The 11448-nt window shown below is 37.7% G+C and overlaps 1 pseudogene; it reads right to left on the reverse strand.

Moving 5' to 3' along the window:
- Positions 1 to 1612: 1612 nt before the first annotated feature.
- Positions 1613 to 3356, reverse strand: LOC143555423 (alkane hydroxylase MAH1 pseudogene; annotated as a pseudogene).
- Positions 3357 to 11448: the final 8092 nt, after the last annotated feature.

Consider the following 11448-nt stretch of genomic DNA (forward strand, 5'->3'; position numbering starts at 1 on the left):
CCACCATCTCTGCACATAAATGTGTTTAAAAAAATATGTATAATAAATTTTGCCTCTTAAAATTACGCATATTGCCCGGTTATTAAATACACATATGTTTCATCTGGTTTGTCTATATTGATTACTAGCTTTTGAACCCATGTATTACACGGGATTTGTCATATAATAAAAATAAAAAGATCCATTATTTGAAAGAAATGAATAAAATTAAATGTAAAAATAAAATATATAGTACAAACAATAAGAAGTCTAAAATCTCAAATTTACAAAATCGATTTTTTTATATACAATATTTGCATAAATTGTTTTGACCAATTACCCGTGGATCAATATGATGAATGAGATGAGAGATTATAAAATTAGAATGAAAATTATAACCTATTTCTCAAAATTGTTTTGTCCCATGACCCATGGATTGTTAGGATAAATACGATGAGAAATTAGATAATTAGAAATGAAATTATAGCCCATTTGTCAAAATTATCTTGACCCATGATCCATGGATTGTTAGGATAAATAAGATGAGAAATTAGATAATTAGAAATGAAATTATAACCCATTTGTCAAAATTATCTTGACTCATGACCCATGGATTGTTAGGATAAATAAGATGAGAAATTAGATAATTAGAAACGAAATTATAACTCATTTGTCAAAATTATCTTGACCCATGACCCATGAGTTGTTAGGATAAATAAGATGAGAAATTAGATAATTAGAAATGAAATTATCCACAATCACTATGGTCAATAACAAACTTGATCCTATCTAAATATAAATTTGAATTTTTAATTTGTTATTTTATATTATTATAATGATCCTTAATAAGGGACCAGTCGGAAAGAGTCCATTGAGAATTTATTGTGCTAAATGCTTATTCGTAATGGTTGCTAATTTGTAGCCGATTCGGATCTGGCTACAAAGCTTAAATAGCTTAAAGGACGGGTTAAAAAGTGGATAAGGAGAATATAAAGACTAATGAGAAACTAGCGGAACAACGCAAATTAGTACACTCGGAATTGGAACAAATGGCTTAAAGTAAGAAGGGGCATTGTTCCCCTTTACCCATAAAGAATGGTATTAATGTACATATAGATAACATATAATCAGTGTCTTAAAACTTTACCATATGTTACCGCCAAGTTTAGTATACATACATATATTCATTCATATTCTTTTTTAATTACAATAACACCTTATTGTTCTCACTTCAACACCTGGATTGCATTGATGATAGCAAGTAGTACCCAATATAATTATACGAACCTAGTATGCATGATCATTTTTCTTGACTGTATTTCATTTAATGGTTAAAGTTTAAAATTTTTATCAATTACCCGTGTAATACACGAGCCTAAAACTAGTTAAGTATACATAGATATCTATAATCATAATTTTTTTCTTTAATTATAAGAACACCTTATTGTTCTCACTTAAAAACCTGGATTGCATTGATGATATAAATATGCATTAATGATATAAATACAATAGCAAGTAGTAAACAATATAATTATACGAACCTTAGTATGCATCGTGGTTATAAAATATTTAGTTCAAATAGCAAGCAGTATACAATAAAATTATTCCGAGCCGGTATTTAACTCAGTTTAGTTTAATCACTTCTTTTACTTAATCGGACCTTAAGACCATGCTTCATCATAAGTACCATTGAATCTGCTGGAACTACATGATGACCTTCCACTAACTGAGTGTGGTAATGGTAAATTATTGTGGTTGCCACTATCTTCATCTCGCACAACGCTATATTCTTACCTAAACAAGCTCTTGGTCCTGCGTTAAACGTAGGGAACTTGTATGATGGCTCATGTTTGACTCCTCCGGTGTTAGAAATCCACCTTTCAGGCTTAAAGTCCATACAATCTTCCCCCCATATCGACTTCATCTTTCCCATAGAATAGAAACAGAGAATAATGTTCGTGTTTTGATCAACTTTGTTGCCACTTGGAAGGATTTCTGGTTGTATTGGAGATTTGTTGTTTAAAGGGATTGGAGGATATAACCTTAAGGATTCACATAAAGCTCCATGCATGTAAACCATTTTGTCTAACTCTTTCATGTTCCATCTTTTACCTGCATTAACATCCAAATGTATATAGATCTCTTCTAGAATTTTATCTTGGACGATTGGGTTTCTCGCAAGCAGATAAAAGAACCAAGATAGAGCACTACCAATGGTATCTTTTCCTGCAGCCATCAGATTAAAAAAGATGTCTCTTAGAAATTTTGTGTGTTCCGTAGAGGCGCCGATTTGATCTTTAAGCTCTCTCACAATCGCTATGGAAAATACGAATGTTTCCGTCATGGTTCATGTTATTGTACTCCTTTTGTTTATTAGCCATGTTCTTGTATATGAATTCATCAAGGTTTCTCCATGCATCGCTCAACTTCTTCTCCTTCCCCACTCTAAGAGCTTGTTGCAATTTCCAAAGCCATGGGGGCGTAACATGTCTAAGCAGAATAGCTTCTTCAGCATCCATTAAGGCTTTCAAACACGGATTGTAAGGAAAATCAAGAGATAAGCTTTCTGGGTCACTATCAAATAGTAGTTTGCATACGTTGTCAAAAGTAAACCTTTGAAATATATCCTGCAAATCGATCTCAGTGCCACGTTCACAAATAGATTCAAGTATAGGCAGAAGCCCATTTAGCACTTTGTCCCACGTTATTGTTTCCATCATACTCTGAAATCTTGCGTTCTTAAGTACGTAAAAAATGACTTTGTGGTGGATCTCCCATGTCTTACCATCAGAATTCAGGATTCCATCGCCTAGGATATAAAAGATCTTACGAAATTTCTCACCTTTGGGATAGTTGCTGAAGTGTTTGCTTAGAATGTGATGGACGTCTAAAGGATCAGTGGTAAGCATTAAGTCCATCTTGCTTAACCAAGGGCCTTTGAACATGAATGTACCACGGCTTTGTATCATAACTTCTGTAACATAATCATTGAATCGATGAGCGTTTATAAGAATCCCTGGCATCATACCAAGAATAGGCCAATTTGTAGGAATGACAGTTCTCTTTGTTTTATGTGTATATATGATCATTAAAGTCGAAACAAGAATGAAACATATAAAGAAAATGACAAAGTATACAAGTAAAGCCATGGGTATTTGTTTATGTTTATAATGGATGGGATGGTGATGTGTTCTTATTTTCAGCCTTTAAGTAAGCCACAAATTTTCCTAAAAAAAAGCTACAAATGTAATTCGGAGTACACTCAAGCATTGGCACGGGACCAACCACATGCAATATACTAGCATTCACTATGCCTAAAACAATTAAGCCCCCAAAATTAGGCACGCCTATTGATATTTTAAGAATTCTCCAAGCCCTTCATGTTCATACGACCGAGTCACGTTGATATTTTATGTTTCTTTTTATTTTTGTTTCAAATATATGTGTTGACTGAATTTAAATTTTATTTATGACTTGTATCATGTTGATTTTAAACCTATTGTATTGGCTCATCGAAAACCTGTTAATTCATTAATGTATATTCACTAATGAATTCGGTGGCGTATCTATCGAAAAAATGCAGAAGCAATGCAAGCCAAAAAAAAAAATTGTTTAGGAACCCCTCAACATAATATTAAAATTTTTCACTAAAAATGTACTTTGCCAAGAAAGTTGAAGGATGGTGTGCGTGCTACTCCTCAACATATGCTAGATCTCCCGCCGCCTACCGGTGATGTACAAGTTTCAACATATCAATCAATTAATCATACAAAGTAAGAAAACTCCACCAATATTATAGCTATTAGCATAATTTAAAGAGGGTAAGATGTAGATAAACTGTTCCTCTGTTTTTCATAAAACAAATAAGTAAATAAGCAAATTCCAAAAGCTTAGCCAAACACCCTCATAAAATATCACTTTGACAACTTCGGTTACTATTTCAATCTTGGCCCATAATACAATCTAAGTCCATATATATAGTTGAGTTTAGTGCAAAATCACGGGTGTGGTGGAAGTCGTTTTTGCAGGAATCGATGTTTGTGGTGGCATAAACGCAGATATCACCATGTGATGGGCATTTTAATTATTATGTTTAAGCGTAAAAAGACAGGTTTTCCCTTCAATCTAAGTCCATATATAAAATTGAGTTTAGTGCAAAAAATGCCCCAAACCCGCTTTAATCGGCGGGGTACTTAAGCCTTAGATCCGTCCTTTCCAACTCGCCACCCTTCCTTTACACCGCCGCACCACCACGTGCAACCTACTACAAGTCTACAACCGCCCGGGCAGTTCCCCTCTTGCTAGCTCTACGTTTTCGGTAATTCGACATCATTTTAAGATTCGGTATTTTGGGGTTTGTAAATTTTGGTTTTTGTTTCGTGCAATCCACAAACCAGTAAAAAGAAGAATTGCTTTCTGGTTTCCGACAATTTGCCCCATGAAGCTTTGGATTTTAACTATTAAAACCAACTGATGCAACTCATCAATTTGTAAGATTTAACAACAAAACCCACCCTCATACCTTATAATAATAATAATTGACTAATTATATATGTATAAGTATGCAAAAATATCTTGAAGGAACTTTGATGATATGAGCATCTAGATTACGAAGTCAGTAATTGTATGCCTCAACTTTGATGAATAGAAGTTGGTTATGCAATTTAATTGGGGCTCCATATTGTGGATTATGTGACTTTGAATGAATTTATCAGTTTCACAAATTGCAAGATATAAGGTCTTTTCACAAGAAAACTAACTTTGGGTTCAAGACGGGGTTTGAATTGCATAAAAATGATGGAATAAGTCATGGGTTTAGTTGTACATGGGTCTAGTTGCATGTTCTTAACCGTTGAGTGTGTTTCAATTAGTTGGAGAATAAGGTGGAGCCGGCACTTATTGTGGGAGGATAAAGTCTTATTTTTACCAAGTCTTTTGTTTTAACTTTGTTTATTTGTTTACGTTAGTATTCCGTTTAATGTGGTTTTTAGTTAGTTTCTAATTTATATTTAAAGGCTTCATGCCAAGTTAATGTCATGCAATCTTTACGCTCTGATTTGTTTACCAAAATAACATTTGGTATCAGAGCAATAACCACCTCCATATTCATTTTCACACAGGTACCATGAGCAACGAAAAATTGAAGGTTCCCATCTTCGATGGCCATTACGACAATTGGAGTGAAATGATGGAAAACCTGTTGCGCGCAAAACAACTGTGGGCTCTCATTGATCCGGGAATCATTGAGCCGGCTGTAGGGGTTGCTCAGACAGAGGGACAACGAAAGATATTGGAAGATTTGAGAGCGAAGGATCTGCAGGTAAAACACTACCTGTATCAGGCGATTGACAGAACTACCTTCGAGCAGATCTTGTATAGAAGAACCTCTATGGCTGTGTGGGATTCAATGAAGCGAAGGTTTGCAGGAAATGAACGGGTCAAGAAATCCATGCTGTAGAAATTAAGACGGGATTTTGAAATATTGGAGATGAAGAATGGCGAATCAATACCGGAATATTTCGGTAGAGTGTTTTAGCAGTTGCAAACCAAATGAGAAGTAATGGAGAAGTGATGACCGATGGGAAGATTGTTGAGAAGATACTTAGAACGTTGACCGAGAAATATGTTTTATGTCGTGGTCTCTATATAAGAATCGAATGATATTGAGGCCATGACTGTGGATCAATTACAAAGCTCCCTCGTCGTTCATGAGCAGAAGTTTAAACGTGGAGACAATGAAGATGAGCAAGCTTTGAAGATGGAAGAAGGATCCGGTAGCCGTGGTCGGGGAAGGGGCCGTGGTAGTCCTAGGGGTAGAGGACGTGGACGGGGTCGATCCTCGTTCAACAAAGAAACGATCGAATGTTATAAATGTCACCGATTAGGTCATTTCGCCTATGAATATGACCAAGCAAAGGAAGCAAACTTTGCCAGTTTTGACGAGAATGAAGAAGTGATGTTAATGGAAAGAGTAGATGAACACGTTCTTATGGCTAGAGATGGTGAAGACAATAAGAATGCTATTTGGTTCCTCGACTCCGGTTGCTCAAATCATATATGCGGTAACAAAGATAAGTTTATAAACTTTGATCAGTTTTTTAATACCTCGGTTAAGCTTGGGAATAATACAAGAATGAATGTAAAAGGGAAAGGGAATGTGAAGCTAAGTCTAAACGGAACCAAATTCGTAGTGTGATGAGTACATCCCGGAGTTGAAAAACTGTTTGTTGAGTATCGAACAACTCCAACAAAACGGGTTGGCGTTCCTGTTTCAATCCAACTACTGTAAGGCTTATCATCCGGTAAGAGGATTGGTGTTTCAAAGTGTGATGAGTACCAACCGCCTATATCCTCTAACTGAAGATGTTAGGGAGTCCGAGCAACAATCAGAGGGTTGTAATTATTCATGCACCGATAGTGATGAGAGATTGTGGCATGAGCGTCTCGGACACATTAGCAAAACTTATCCGGAAGAGATGATAAGAAAGGGTATGGTTCGTGATCTACCTCCATTAGAAGTAAGCGGAGTTGTCTGTGAATCTTACTTAGTTGGGAAGCAAACACGTGAGGCGATACCAAAGAAGGCAAATTGGCGTGCTGATGATGTGCTTCAACTGGTTCATTCGGACATTTGTGGTCCTATCTCTCCCATGTCCAACACCGGTAGCCGTTATTTTCTAAGTTTTATCGATGATTATAGTCGTAAGGGTTGGGTTTACATACTATCAAAAAAATCACAAGCATTTGATAAGTTTAAGGAGTTTAAAATGAAAGTTGAAAATGAAACGGGAAAGACGATTAAGTGTTTACGATCCGATCGGGGAGGGGAATATTTGTCTAAAGAGTTTATTGAGTTTTGCAAAGAAAGAGGAATTAAAAGGCAACTTACAACTCCATTTACACCGCAACAAAACGGTGTTGGCGAGCGTAAGAATCGAACCGTTATTGGAATGGTTCTTGCCTTGTTAGTCTCTAAAGGTATGCCTAAGGTATTTTGGGCCGAGGCAGTTGTTTGGTGTTTTTATGTATTGAATAGAACCCCTTCCAAGGAAAACTCCATAATGACTCCAGAAGAAGCATGGTGTGGTTTGAAATCGACTGTTGATCATTTCAAGATCTGGGGTTCCTTAGCACATGTTCACATTCCTAAAGAGAAAAGAAAGAAGTTAGATGACCGAAGTCAGCCGTGTGTTGACGGGTGTAAGTGAAGAATCCAAGTCTTATCGTTTGATCGATTCTAAAACCATGAAGGTCGTTATCAGTCGTGACGTTGTTTTTGAGGAAGATAAATCGGGGGATTGGAGTTCGGTGAAAGGAAAGGAAAAGGAAGAGGGTCCATTGACTTGGGGAAATTATAATATTGATGAGCAGGAAGATTATCAACGAGTTGAAACTTTTGAAATGAGGTTGTTGGAACTGTTGATCCAGGTCCTAGCTGTTTCACAGTGATATCAAGAATACAAAAGGATTCTATTGATTGATTGTTATATTTTTGATTCATACAATGGAAAAATAAAGGTGAATAAATAATGAAGAGACCATGCTAAACAAGGAATGCATCAAGCTGTAAAACAGGCTGTTAATTAGCTAGAAATGTTCGGTTGTAATTGTCTCTAAAATGGGAAATGATGTCAAAGCTGATCCCACTAATTTCTCCAATCAAAGTTTTCCTTTTTTTTCTTTTTCTAACACTCCCCCTCAAGTTGAGTAGTGGGATCTCCGATACTCAACTTGACTAGACAATTGTTGAAGGTTCTCCCGTTAACTGCCTTTGTTAATATATCTGCAAGTTGGTCTTCTGATCGAACAAATGGCAACTCTACTATTCCTGCTTCAAGCTTTTCCTTAATAAAGTGTCTATCAACTTCCACATGCTTGGTCCGATCATGTTGGACAGGGTTCTCTGAGATTTGGACTGAAGCTTTATTATCACACATGATCTTGCTAGTCTCAGTGGGAGGAAAACCAATCTCAGTTAAGAGCTTATGGATCCATAACACTTCTGCCAGGCTTCGTGCTATCCCTCTAAATTCAGCTTCAGCACTTGAAAGGGCTACAACCTTTTGTTTCTTACTTCTCCATGTAACAAGATTCCCACCGACTAGAGTAAAATAGCCTGATGTTGATCTCCGATCCCCTTTATCTCCTGCCCAGTCTGCATCCGTATATGCTTGGATCTTTAGATGTTTGTTTGACTTAAAGAGGACTCCATGGCCTGGAGTTCCTTTAAGGTATCTGATAATTCTCCATACTGCTTCCATGTGGGTTTTTTGTGGTTGGTGCATAAACTGACTAACTACCCCAACTGCATAGGCTATATCCGGACGGGTGTGTGAGAGGTATATTAATTTTCCCACTAACCGTTGATAGGTTTCTTTGTCTGCTAATTCGGCTCCTTCAATCATATGAAGACTATGATTTACCATCATTGGAGTATCTGAGGGTTTGCAATCAATCATTCCTGTTTCTGCTAGAAGATCCAGAACATATTTTTTCTGACTGATGAAGATTCCTTGTTTAGATCTCAGTACCTCAATTCCAAGAAAGTACTTGAGTCTTCCCAAGTCCTTCATTTCAAATTCGTTAAACAAGTTCTTCTTTAGGCTTGACATTTCTTCCTCATCATTCCCTGTAATGATCATGTCATCAACATATATAATCAAACAGGTCACATGCTTACCTCTTCGTTTAAGAAAGAGAGTATGATCAGAGTTGCTTTGATGGAACCCATATTTCTTCATTGCTAGGGTAAATCTACCAAACCAAGCTCGAGGAGATTGCTTTCGCCCATACAAAGATCGTTTTAATTTGCATACTTCCTTGGCTTTGAAGTCGTTTGTGAAACCGGGTGGAGCTTCCATATAAACTTCTTTCTTTAGTTCTCCATGAAGAAAGGCATTTTTTACATCGAATTGGTGAAGTGGCCATCCTTCATTAGCGGCTATTGAAAAAAGAACCCTAATAGTATCAATTTTTGCCACCGGAGAAAAGGTCTCGGAATAATCAACTCCGTATGTCTGGGTGTATCCTTTAGCAACTAGCCGTGCCTTGTATCTTTCAATGGTTCCATCGGGTTTATGCTTGATTGTGAAGACCCAACGACATCCCACAGGCCTTTTTTCGGGTGGAAGAATACACTTCTCCCATGTGTCATTTTTCATTAATGCTTCCATTTCTGCATCCATTGCATCTTTCCAATATTTGGATTCCAAGGCTTGTTCAACAGTTACTGGAATTCTTTCTGAGTACATAGATGAATTAAAGGCTTTAGCTTCATCAGTTAAATTTCCTTTAGCTATGTTCGCCATTGGAAACTGAGAACTTCTTGACTGTTTTTCTGGAGAATATCGTTTTGGAGGAACCCCTCTGTTAACCCTTGGTGGTAGAACATATCTTTCAGCTGCCTCTGGAATATATTCTGTTTCTTCTTCTTGTAATGGTTCGGTTGTTGTCTCATCATCAACATGTTCGGTTGCTGTCTCATCATCAACATTTTCGTGAGATTCAGTATTATATTCATGGGTTTGAGAATTACTTACCCCATATGTGGACGCCAGGTTGGAAGGATTTTGTTCTGTGGCACTGATTGGGAGTTGTGTTTGAGAACTTGGTGACTCATCTTGGAAACTGTGATTTACTTCTTCTGATGATGGTATCCATTCTAGCCAACTTAGTGCGTCATCATGCTCCTTCTCCCCCTGACCACGGTGTTGGGAGTTGTAAAAGAATTCTGTTTCAAGGAAGTCACAATGCATGGTAGTGTATGTGTGACGTTTCGTTGGATTGTAACATCGGTATCCTTGCTGATTGACTCCATACCCCACAAATACACATTTCTCGGCACACGGATCGAGTTTATCCCGATCAGTTTTGGGTATGTGGACAAAGACAGAGCAACCAAAGACTCGTGGTTTTAGAGTAAGAGCGGGTGGGATTTTAGTAAAAGTTGATAAAGCTTGAAGTGGAGTTTTCATATTAATGGCTTTGGTTGGCAGTCGGTTGACCAGATAAGTGGCTGTCGCAACAGCTTCAGGCCAAAAAGGCTTAGGAACATGAGATTCGAATAGGATAGCACGAGTTATTTCAAGGAGGATTCGATTTTTTCTCTCGACAACACCATTTTGTTCGGGGGTGTGTGAGCAGGAAGTTTGGTGAATTATTCCTTTTGTCTGGCAAAATTGTTTTAAGGAGGTGTTAACAAATTCACCGCCGTTATCGGATCGTAGAATCTGGATGTTTTGTTTGAATTGAGTTTGGATCATTGCATAAAACTCTTTGAATTTATCAAAGACCTCAGATTTATGTTTTAAAAAATAAACCCATGTCATTCGAGTACAATCATCAACAAAGAGAAGGAAAAATCGAAAGCCTTGCCCTCCAAGGACCTTTGCGGGGCCCCACACATAAGAATGTATCAATGAAAAAGGTAAATCGACTCTTGTGTTACTAGGTTTAAAGCTATGTCTGTGGCTTTTGGCCGATACACATGCTTCACAATTCAACATTTTATTGGAAGGAAAAAGTTTCGGAAATAATAAATGTAAATAACCAATAGACGGGTGCCCCAACCTTCTGTGCCATAACCAAGCTTCCCTATCAATAGTCCCATGAGCTAGCATCACAGTACCTTGTTGAGTCACTTCATCCACATAGTACAATCCTTGTCTTTCAGTGCCACGCCCAATAATCACTCCCGTCCTGATGTCCTGTAAGATGCAAAACGTTGGGTGCATTAGAACCGTACAATTTAGTTCCTTTGTCACATGACTGATTGAAAGCAGTTTATGTGACAAAGATGGAACAAAAAGACAATTGGATAGCTTTAAAGTTGGTGAAATTTTGATGGTTCCCCCTGCTTTAACAGGAACTATCCCCCCGTTGGCAACTTGAATATGATCTTTTCGAGGTTTTGTCATTGACACAATGTCCGATAATTCAAACGTCATAGTGTCGGTTGCGCCACAATCAAATATCCATGACTTATTATTACTTCCATATCTTTGTGCCATGTTAGCTTTCCCAAGAGACTCAAAGGTTTTATTTTTTGACATTTTCTTTTTATTATGTGAATCCCCTTTATTTTTTTCAAAGGAGACGTGAGGGGTGTGTTGTATTATTTCAAGGACTTCAAAGGGAAAAAACTTAGGGTTCAGAATTGAAAGGTCTGAGGTTACATCCTCATCCCCTTCGTTACCTATGTCGTCACCCAGGCCTAAATTAGCGGCCGTCATTCCCGCAAAACCCCCTTCACGACTGGATGTGGTTCGATCACTGCTACAAGTTCTTTTGCTACCGCCGCCGCCGCCACTGCTGGTAGCTTCCGAGTTGCCCATGGCGGTGGCCGCCTTTGCCCCATCTTTTACCCCTTTCTTGTGGCCATCGTTCCACCATTCCGGGTACCCGACAAGTTTAAAGCATTGATCTTTGGTATGCTTTGTTAACCCACAGTGACTGCACTTCAGATGAGAT

Source organism: Bidens hawaiensis, unplaced genomic scaffold (genome assembly GCF_021521415.1).
Source record: "Bidens hawaiensis isolate Kalapana, Puna unplaced genomic scaffold, B.hawaiensis_p1.1 tig00018131_1, whole genome shotgun sequence".
Classification (NCBI taxonomy): Eukaryota; Viridiplantae; Streptophyta; class Magnoliopsida; order Asterales; family Asteraceae; genus Bidens; species Bidens hawaiensis.